At 39.0% G+C, this 11628-nt stretch overlaps 1 non-coding gene across 1 annotated transcript; it reads left to right on the top strand.

Moving 5' to 3' along the window:
- Window positions 1-504: 504 nt before the first annotated feature.
- On the top strand, window positions 505-611 carry LOC148577588 (small nucleolar RNA R71). Its single transcript, XR_015904351.1, has one exon. It is a non-coding gene; the product is annotated as a small nucleolar RNA R71 (small nucleolar RNA).
- Window positions 612-11628: the final 11017 nt, after the last annotated feature.

Below are 11628 nucleotides of genomic sequence, written 5' to 3'. Positions count from 1 at the left end.
GCTGCATGGTTGTTGGGGTTGTGACGTCTCTGATCTTGGCCTTGATCTTGTTGATTTCCCCACCCAAAGTTTGGGTGATTCCTCCAACCAGGGTTATAGGTCTTGGAGTATGGATCATGGGTCTGCCTGGGTGAGTTTCCAATGTAGTTGGCTTGTTCATGCTCACCTTCTGCCTCTGCATTCACCCCCTCTTGGGTTGTTGATGAGGTGGTGATTGTTGCTACTTGGTTCCTCTCCATCTTCTTGGTGAGGTCAGCCAGCTGCTTGATAATAATCTTGTTTTGGGCCAGCAGTGTATCTATATTGTTTAGCTCCATCACTCTTCTAGTGTTACCTCTTTCAGAAGCATAGAAGTAGTCATTCTCTGCTACAGTCTCAATGACATCTATGGCTTCTTCAATGGTCTTCTTCTTGTTCAGAGATCCCCCGGATGAGTGGTCTACTGCCTTCTTTGATTCATACGAAAGGCCTTCATAGAAAATGTGCAACTGCACCCATTCATTGAACATATCTGGTGGGCACCTTCTTGTCAGGTCCTTAAACCTCTCCCATGCTTCGTAGAGAGTCTCACCATCTTGTTGCTTGAAAGTTTGAACCTCAGCTCTCAGTCTGTTGATTCTTTGAGGAGGATAGAATCTTGCCAAGAATTTGTTCACCACATCTTCCCAGGTTGTTAAGCTCTCCTTCGGGAAGGACTCTAGCCATTTGGGTGCCTTATCCTTGAGTGAGAAGGGAAATAAAAATAGTCTATAGGTGTCAGGGTGAACACCGTTAGACTTCAAAGTATCACATATCCTCAGGAAGGTGGTTAAATGTTGGTTGGGGTCTTCTTGGACACCTCCTCCGAACGAACAGTTTTTCTGAACAAGGGTGATGAGCTGTGGCTTTAGTTCAAAGTTGTTGGCATGTATGGTTGGCTTTTGAGTGCTACTCCCACAGTTTCCTGGGTTTGGGTTGATATAAGAGCCTAAAACTCTTCTCTCCTGCCCAGCATGATTTGCTAGACCATCTCTGTCATGGTTGTGAGCCTCTTCTTCATGATGGTTCCCCATATTTTCATCCATGTTTGGCTCAAAATACTCCTCCTCTTCCTCAGCACCAACTACTCTCTTTCCTTTTGCTTCCCTCCTTAATCTAAGGAAGGTCCTCTCAGGTTCAGAATCAAAGGAAGTTGAAGCCCCGCTTCTTCTCCCTGTCATACAACCAACAAGGCACAAGCAAGGAAATAGATGCAGAAAGTATTTCTGTTAGAATTGCTGTTAGTGTGAGTGATGCAATATATCAAACAGTTTGTGGGTTAGCGGACTGAATTGTAAACAACTAAAAAAATGGGTAGAGGAAAGGGGAGAAAATAACTAAATAGAAAGTAAATTACTCAAACAGAATTTTAAATCAAACAAAAGAAAAATGCTCAATCTAGTTATCCTCCAATTTAATCATTGTTGATACAAAATCAATCCCCAGCAACGGCGCCATAATCTTGATGCACAGAAACTTGTCTCTCAACAATTTTCCTTCGGCAAGTATACCGAATTGTCGTCAAGTAAAAACTCACAATAGAGTGAGGTCGAATCCCACAGGGATTGATTGGTCAAGCAACTTTAATTAGAGGAATGTTCTAGTTGAACTAAGCAGAATTTGATATAAGATTTACCGAAAATTAAATGGCGGAAAAGTAAATAGCAGAAACGTAAATGCTGGAAATAAAGAGCGGAAAGCAAATAGCGGAAAGTAAATTACAGAATCTTAAATGGGAAAGGGGAGTTTAGCATGAAAGTAAATAGCAGAAAGTAAAGAGAAAGGGTAAGATCAGAAATGGGGAATTCATTGGGCTTAGGAGATGTTGCATTCTTCGGATCAAGTTCATTCTCGTCACTTCCTCAATCAATGCATTCATTGATCTCCTTGGCAATCTTAAGTGATCGAATTCCAATTTCTTGCTAATTCAATCTCTCAAATCTTGATCAATAGCCAATTCCTTGGTCAATTGCTCATGAGAAGAGATGAAGTATGGTCACTGATTATACCACATGTATTTCCAAATCAAAGTGTTGGTAGGATTATATGTCACTATATCCATCCAAACCCCAATTTAGTCCAACATGAGAAAGCATTTCTAGCATGATCTCTTTATTCCTCTTCCAAAATTCTGAAGAGATCCAAGTATGAATAGATTCTTTTCCAATATAACTACCCAATTGAATGAAGATTGAAAGCTCTCTAGTAAAATCAAGAGAAAAGATAGAAGAAGAATAATGAAAACTAATATTGATCCATCAAATTACAACAGAGCTCCCTAACCCAATGAAAGGGGTTTAGTTGTTCATAGCTCTGGAAATGGAAAACAAGGATGGAAAATACATTCTGAAAAGTAAACTAGAAGTGTAGAGAAAGTAAAATTATACAGAGAGTAGTTCTCAAATTTCCAACTCCCCTTTATAATTCAAAACTACCCCTATATATACTACTCTTCTGATCTTCTAGTTGGTTCTTCAAATCTTGGATATGGGCCTTGGATCTTGAGTTTGAAGCAGTTATCTTCTTTAGTGGGCTTAGCTTTACTTGCAGAGAGAAAGTATGAAGTGGGCAGGGACTTTTAGCTTAGGACGTTAGTGGCGTTAACGTTAAGTGAAAGTGTGGGTTCAAGAACGTTAGTGGCAGTCACCTTTTTCACTAACGTTCCTAACCCAAGGATAATCCACGTTAACTTCAACGTTAGTGGCACCAACGTGACCACTAACGTTGCCTCTGGGTCCTTCGCACACGTTATTGGGACTTACCTTTTCCAATAACGTTGAGAATCCTCCCTTCCCCCTACGTTAGAGTTCACGTTAGTGTGGCTAACGTAACCTTTAACGTAGGCTTGCCAAATCTTCGAAAACATTAGTGATACTTACCTTTGTCACTAACGTTTCAAAATGCCCCTACTTCCCACATTAGAGTTCACATTAACTAGGTTAACGTGGCTTCTAACGTCGTGGTGATAGCCATCTCCAACGTTAGTGACAAAGGTGAGTGTCACTAACGTTGGCTCATCATTCTCCAATCCACATTAGCTTCCACGTTAACTAAGTTAACGTGGGAGTTAACGTTGCTCATAGTGGCTCATTCCAACGTTAGTGACAAAGGTGAGTGTCACTAACGTTGGCGATTCTTGCTCCCTCCACGTTAGCTTCCATGTTAGTTAACGTAGCAACTAACGTGGCTCAACGTGGCTTAGTCCAATGTTAGCGACAAAGGTGAATGTCACTAACGTTAGCCATTCTTTTGCTTCCCTACGTTAGAGTCCACGTTAACTGAGTTAACGTGGCTCTTAACGTGGCCAATATAAGCTTGGTCCAACGTTAGTGACAAAGGTGAGTGTCACTAACGTTGGCTTCATTTTCTTCTTCCATGTTAGAGTTCACGTTAACTTAGTTAACGTGACTCTTAACGTGGGCTATGATGGCTTCGAGGACGTTATTGGCGATTGCTTTTCTCATTAACGTTGCAAGCTAGCTCCCATTCCACGTTAGTGGTTACGTTAGTTAGACTAACGTGGCTGCTAACGTGGTTCTTCCTTGCTTCCTTTGTCCTGAAATCAAGCAATAAAGTACATCAAAGTTCTAATTCAAATCATGAGACATGCATCATTCAATTTGTCATTCAATTCTTGCATAATTCTCATGAAATCATGTAAAGTGCACAATGTTTGCTTGAATCAAGATGTAAGTGAAATTCTACCCAAAACTTGCTTATTTCCTAAGATAATGCATGAAACTACCCTAAAACAGTAAAGAAAAGGTCAGTGAAACTGGCCAAAATGCCCTGGCATCATTCATCAAACACATGGTAAGCATTAAGAAAAGACATATTCAAATTGCAATTAAATTGAAACTAACAAGTACCCACTAACCATTATCAACATACAATCTTCAAACAACACAATTAATCATAAGAATCATCAACGTAACATTAGCAAGTCAAAATTCACAACATTCATGAAATGGGTATAAAATGACAATTGACTAGAAATCATAAACTAACACAAGATCTAAACCAAATCATACTAAGAAACTCAAATTAAGCAATCACAACTAGTAATTAACAAGATCCAATCCAAAATTCAACAAGGGAAGATCAAATCAAAGCTAGATATAGAGAAAAACAACGGTTTCTCTCTCTAGAAGAACAAGAACCAAAAACTAGCTAAAAATTGTGTCTAAGTGTAAAATGAATGATCCCTCCCTTTCCCCTAGCATTCTTGGGTCTTTTCCATGCAGAACTAGCTTGAATTTGGGCCTCCTGAGCCTCAAAAATCGCCAGGCACGATTTCCTTTAATGAGGTCACGTGCACTTTGTCGCGCGTACGCGCCATGTGTGCGTGCACGCCGATTGCTTTTGTGATCCACGCATGCGTGCAATGTACGCTTGTGCACCGGTGTGGATTTTCCTAATCTGCGCGGATGCGTCCATCCTTGTGCGCCGCTTCCAGCTGTCCACATTCATGCGTGCGCATCCATGTTGAAATTCCCAAAATCCAAATTTTCATGTTCCTTCCTCTTGTGCATGATTTCTTTCTCTCTTCTAGACCATCCTTGCCCTATTAATTCTAAAATCACTCAACAAACATGTCACGGCATCGAATGGTAATAGAAGAGGATCAAAATATAGCAATTTTAAGGCAAAAGAAGCATGTTTTTCATCATGAAGCAATATTAGGAAGAGAACACAAAACCATGCAATTCTTGTGGATAAGTGTGAGAAATATTAACAAAACCCCCCAAATTCTACATAATATAAACCACAAAATTGGAGTTTATCAAATCTCCCCACACTTAAACCAAGAATGTCCTCATGCTTAAAGTAAAAAGACCAAAGATCATGGTGAGAAAAGGGTTTATGAAATGCAAATTTCCTAAGTGAATGCATGCAACTAATGTAAAATCATCTATCTACTTGGTCAATGGTAAATCTATCCTCCAAGAACACATATGAGTATACGGGGTGAAAATGATATGCAGTTCACTAATCCTACCAATTTGAATATTACTATGAAGTGCATATAACTTGCTAGATGAACGCTTGTGAAAGCCGGGAACAAGGAGTTGGGCATCGAACCCTCACCGGAAGTGTATCCGCTCTATTTGCTCGAGTGTATAGGGTTTGTCACTCAATCCTCTCCTAATCATGCTTTCCAAGATTTGTCTTTCATCTAACAATCAACAATTACTTAATGCATGCTTACAATTATCATGAGGTCTTATTCATGGGTTGTAATGGGGCTAGGGTGAAGGTAAGGATGTATATGGTCAAGTGAGCTTAAAATTTGAGTCCTTGATTAACCTAGGATCCTACTAGACACATAGAACAACCTATGCAACTATAATACAATACCTAGCTACCCATGGGTTTCACTTTTTGCATACTCATGCAATCTTTTCAATTAACATCCCATATACATTGTTATTATTACCTTGTCTTGGGGCATTTTTATCCCCTTTCATTGCTTTCTCTTTTTTTTTTGGTCCCCTTTTTCGTGTGGTTTCATGTATAAAAGTTTCAATGCATATGGTTCAATCATTCAATACATGAGTATGTTCCCAAATCCTAGAATTTTCAATTACAACTACAATACACCTCTTTACATCTACCCAAATTCCCAAGTGCACCCTCCCATTTGAATGATACACACCTTCACTTACCTAAGCTAATCAAGGATCCAAATCCAGGGACATTCATTGTTTTTCGCTTAAGGTTGTTGATGTGCTCTTTTTATCATAGGCTCAAAATTGGTTAGCAATGGTGTGTAAAAGGGTTAAGGCCGTTTGGGAGAAGTGACTATTGAAATGATGGCCTCAATCATGTAAATGCATTCATACACAAAGTAATGGATATATAGAATTAGACAAAGTAAGGATTACAATCATAGAGAGAGAATAATACACACAAGAATGTGGAATAGTGGTTAGAAGGTATAACCACACAATGGGCTCAAAATTTACATGCTTGTGTTCTTAGCTCAATCACTATGTTCCCAAATACATTCTTGAAGCAAGTTTTCCGCAAATTTTTTTTTTCAAAATTGGTAGGGTACCCCAAAACACAGTTTCTTGGGGAAGAAGTTATTATTTTGACCAAGTGATGACATGTCAACATGTCATATTTTTCTATGCTTTTTCATACAAGAAATTGATAATTAGTGCTTAAATATTGCATTCTTTTGTGCTTAAATGGTATATTTCCTTCATCTTTTGATTTTATAAATTTTGTAGGAAATAAGAAGAAAAAGAAGCAAAAAGAGCACAAAATAAGCTAAAAAAAGAAAAGAGAAATTTTGGGCACACTTTGAAGTTAAGCACGCTTTGGAACCTTAGGCCACGCTTTTAAAAGCGTGACCCATGACCATGAGGCTTTGGCATATGCATTAATACACATGAACGCATGCGTTTAATAATTATGCAATGCATGAACGCATTAGCATTATTAATTAAATAAATAAAAGCTTGCATGCATGAAATGTATAACGCCAATGAAATGAACGCTAAATGAATGAAATACATGCATTATTAATTAAAGCCAATGGAAAATTTCATGTAAGATATTATTAAAGCAAATGGCTTTAACGTTATTACAATTGGCATTAATTAATAAAGATGAATGCATGCATGAATCATTTGATTGTTAAAGCTTACATTAATGCATTGCAATATAAAGCATGTATAACATTCATTAAAGAGAACAAAATAAAAGCATAAAGCCTAGCGTTCAATTAAAGAAAGGAAGCAAGAGTGCTCAGTTGGTTTTGTGAGCTTTATCGGGCTTGCCACAAGGAAAATACAAGGCGCAATACAGCAAAAGGGGAACAGCCAGATTCGAACTTGGAGCTTCTCATACCAAAAGCAAGGAGCACTCCACTCTTCCAAAGAAATCAACACCAAGATGCCTCCACCATGGTTCGAACTTGAAAGCATGGCACCTAAGGCAAGGCGCTACAATGGGAAGCTCAGTTTGCTTTCTCAACTGAGCGCTATCCCCCCCTAATCTTCGCACAATTTGGGCGCACCAAGGACAAGAAAGAAAGCTCAGTTCATTTTTTCAATTGAGCTCTATTGAGGTGTAACATGAGCAAGGCTAGGACACACACAAATTGGGCAAGCCAAAGACAAGTTTGGGCGCTCAGTTTTGGTTTTTCAACTGAGCCATGCCCTGGGAGTGTCACCCATGGGCCAAAATTCAACCAAAATTCTATTAAAATTCAATTCTTCACCAAATTGAATCAATGCCAACCAAACCCATCTCTTCTTCAAATCCAAAGCAAGCAAAGCCCACATCATCACTCAAAGGCACAAGAATAAGCAAGAATTAGGATTTTCATTTAATTTGTTTTTCATTTCAATTTCATTTTATTTTGTAAAAAGCCTATATAAAGGCATCACTCTCATTTTCAAAAGGAGGTTAGCTCCATTAGAGAACATAGGAGGCTAGCTCCACTAGGGAGTAGGAGGATTAGAAAACTCTCTCTTTAATTTTCATTTCTGTTTTAAATCTTGGATTGAGATTGGAAGGAATTCTGTTTTCATTCTCTATTTGCAACTTCTCTTTTCTTCTTCTGCAATTTACTTTTCCATTTTCAATTTGCAATTGTTATTGTTGGATCAAGGAAGGATTTGAGATCTAGACTTGCTTTCTATTCTCTTCCACTCCTGAGATCTTCAACATTCTTTAAATTGCTGCAAATTAAGCATCAGTCTTGTTGTTTTGAAATTTTCAAGCAATTTCCCTTTTCTGTTTAGATCTGTTGCATGATTTTGCATCTTTTACTTCTCTATGTGATTGCTATTTACACTTTCCTGTTGAATTTTAATTCTCAGCACCCAACTCAATTTACTTTCAAGCCATTTAATTCTTCTGCTACTTTTACTTTACTGCAATTTCCTTTCCTGCATTCTAAAATTTCACATTTCCGTTCACATTTAGCTTGGTTTAATTTCCTGCACATTTACACTTTCTTGCAAGTTAAAGTTCGAATTGCTTGATCTATTGCTTTCTTTAATTTCCAGCACCCACTCCCCTTTACATTTAATGCAATTTACATTTCTTGCAATTTAAGTTTCAGCTATTTTACTTTCTTGTTCTTTAAGTTACTTGCAATTTTATTTTCTGCATCTTTTAAATTCCTTGCAATTCACTTTCTGTTGCATCAATTATCACTCAAATCATCAATGTTAGCTTAACTAAACTAATCACCCACTAAAGTTGCTTGATCCATCAATCCCTGTGGGATCGACCTCACTCTAAGTGAGTTTTACTACTTGATGCGACCCGGTACACTTGCCGGTGAGTTTTAGGTGTTGGAATTCGTTTTCCAAAAATATCCATCAAGTTTTTGGCGCCGTTGCCGGGGATTGATTTAGATCAACAATGATTAAGTGGGTGAGAAGTCTAGATCAAGTATTTTTTTTTTATTTTTGTTTTCTATTTTAAATTGAAACCAAGGTGTTTGAGTTTTTGCCTCACAAAGAAATTCTCATCTCTGGTATGAGTAATTTCAATTTTCCTTGGTGTTGTGTTTTCCAAAATTCAAATGGAGTTCAACTCATCTTATGATCAAACAAATTTCGTGGGATATTATCCACCATCACCAATCTCTAATGGTGGCTGGGAATATCACCAAGAAAATACAAATTCTAAGCACTCCAATCCATGGAGATTTGCTTCAGAGACACAAGATGAGCAAGAAAACCATATGGGATATTTTCTTCCACCACAAAATGATGCTAGTCATGATTCTAATGGTGGATGGGAAGGGAATTCTAATGCTCCATATGATATTCATCCAAAGATACCATCACTTGACCATGCTTCAACAGAAAGCCCCTATCAAAACTCACCACCCACACAAACTTTCATGAACCATGTTTGCCATTTCTGCTAGGGACCACATCGCCCTTAGCCGGAATTATAGCCTTCGTGTCCATGTCTTCCCAAGGAACACCCGCAGTAGTGACTAAATTAGATACCAATGCTGGAAATGGAAAATTATCCCAAGCGTGGACTTGACCCATCGCTTGCTTAACAAGAAGCGGAATGTTCTCTGGTCTCTCCGTGAGAAGACACCAAACAAGCAAAGCGAGGTCCGCCGTGAAAAACAACTTGTGGGTGCTAGGTATCACATAGTGGGATATGATCTGGGCCCAAGCTCTAGCTTCTACAATGAGGAAACGTGCGTCAATGCATTTGGGCCTCATCCGGAGTCGACCATGGGTCCAAAATGCCTCTGGTTCAGCAATGACTAGGAAGATCGACTCCCAACCAAATCCAAATTTCTCTCGCTGATGTAAGACCTCTTGGTAGCCATCCATATCACTTGGTACCGGTAAGATATTAAGCACTTGCTGAATAGCCTCTTCTGAAACTGGGACTTGCTTCTGACGCATGTATACCGATTGAAGAGAGAGAAGATGGTAGTTAGTGTAGAATTCTACCACACATGAGAGGTTGACCTCTTGTGGTTTTCTCAGAAGAAACTTCCATCCTCACCGTTCAATACGGTGTAAAATACAAGGAGCAACCTTGTCTGGCGGAGCGAGTAGATGCTCGCCATGATAGTTCCTCTCAACCATGGCGGGGAACACCAGTTCACAGAGTTGGGGAATCTTGAAGAATCCTTTGCTGGTTTGCTCTTCTCGTTCTCATCAATAGGAGCGGGTGCCTTTGCCTTTTTAGATAGGGTTTGGCTCCAAATGAAGAGTGCGCCTTAGAGTTTGGCCTTTGGGGTGCTCTGTTGGCGGCTAGTTTCCCTGAAGCTTTCTCCTTGCCTTTCTTGGTGGCCATCCTGAAAAAGGAAGGGAAAAGGAAAGCATTAAACCCAAAGAATCATTTTAACAAAAACATGCAAGTGAAAGGTAGTGCCCAAAAGAAGTATGTCACAAAATGATCATAGAGGCATGGGTCACAACACTTGGCATGGGATGCAAGAGGAAGTAAAGCATGCAATAAGGCATGAGAAGAATAATCTCAAGCATCCACAACAAAGGACAAGTCAATTTCAATGAGTATTTAATTAGCAAGCATAAAGCAAAGTGGAATCAATGCACTTAGAAGAGAGTAAGTGAATGAGGAGGAAGCACCAAATTGAAGATACATGATTAAAATAAACCAAAATGGCATTCGTGCATTTCCTCGAACACTTGGTGTGGAATTATCAAGCAATGATCAATTATGAGATACTCAACCAATTAGAAGCCCAAAATGAAATATCAATCATCACACAACATCACTTACATAACAAAGACAATGAGAGACAACAAGAAGATCTATTAAAGCAAATCCAACTCAAATTCAACATCCATGGAAAAATAAGAAAAAGGAAAAGTAAACAAACAAAAAGCAAGTAGTATAATCATGTAACTAAAAGAGAAAATAAGTAAACCAACAAGAAAAAATCTAACTAGAGGAAGAGATTATGCAAAGAAAATAATAGATGAGATATGGAAGAAGTAGAACCTTGAGAAGTATAAAAGAGTCAAGGTGGAATTTTCTCTTGCGAAAATGAGAAAGAGATAGAAGAGATGTAGTGCCACCGGAAGTGGCGGTGGTCGCCGGTGAGTAGTCAAAGACGTTGGTGGTGGATTGTGGAAGAAGAATAAAAGAAGAGAGGTGATGGAGAAAGAAGAAGAAAGAAACAAGAAAGAAGGTGGGAGAGGGATAGTGATGCCAGGGCATCTTGGCTAGTTTTACTAGCCAATTTTTTTTATGCTTTAGGTTGGTTTCATGCATTTTCTTAAGAAATAAGCAAGTATTTGGTTAAAAATGCATTCATACCATGATTCAAGCAAACATTGTGAATTTTGAATGATTTCATGAGAATTATGCAGGCATTGAATGATAAATTGGATGATGCATGATCTCATGATTAAGAGCAAGACTTTGATGCACTTTGTTTGATTGATTTTAGGTAACAAGAAGTAGAGAAGAGCCACGTTAGTGGCTACGTTAGTGCCACTAACGTGGCCATTAACGTGGAAGGAAGGAAAGTTTGCAACGTTAGTGGTAAAGTTAACACCACTAACGTCTTCGAAGGTCATCTCAGCCCACGTTAGTTGTCCCATTAGCACCACTAACGTGGGCACTAGCGTGGAAGAGAGGAGAAGCCCCAACATTAGTGGGAACGTTAACGGCATTAACTTTGAAGAAGGGGAGCATCGAAAGTTAGTCGCAACGTTAACGCAACTAACTTTAGCAAAGCAAAGGAAGACCCACGTTAATGGCCACGTTAACGCCACTAACGTGGATCATTAATGTGGGAAAGAGGGACAAAGAACAGTGTTATTAGTAAAAGTGAGTGCCAATAGTGCTAGCGAAGGGCTAAGAGGATACGTTAGTGGCCACGTTAGTGGCACTAACGTGGGCAAAATCTCACCCAGCAGCCTGACCATGCCTTCCTCAAATAAGGATAACTTGAGCCAAAAAGCTCCAACTGAGGTGATTCCAGTGACATTGGAAAGTAGGATTCCAGAGCTTTCTAAGCATATATGGCACTACATGGTGGACACTAAATTTAAGGGAGAAAACCCACTCCAAAAGTACAAAGATGAACATGGTATCAACCTGTAGTAAGGCCACCTGACCTCTTCACCTTCCAAG

This window comes from Arachis ipaensis, chromosome B1 (assembly GCF_059453495.1).
Source record: "Arachis ipaensis isolate K30076 ecotype BB chromosome B1, ASM5945349v1, whole genome shotgun sequence".
Lineage (NCBI taxonomy): Eukaryota > Viridiplantae > Streptophyta > Magnoliopsida > Fabales > Fabaceae > Arachis > Arachis ipaensis.
Note: the sequence above shows the minus strand (reverse complement) of the source record. Positions and strands in the feature narration are given on the sequence as shown.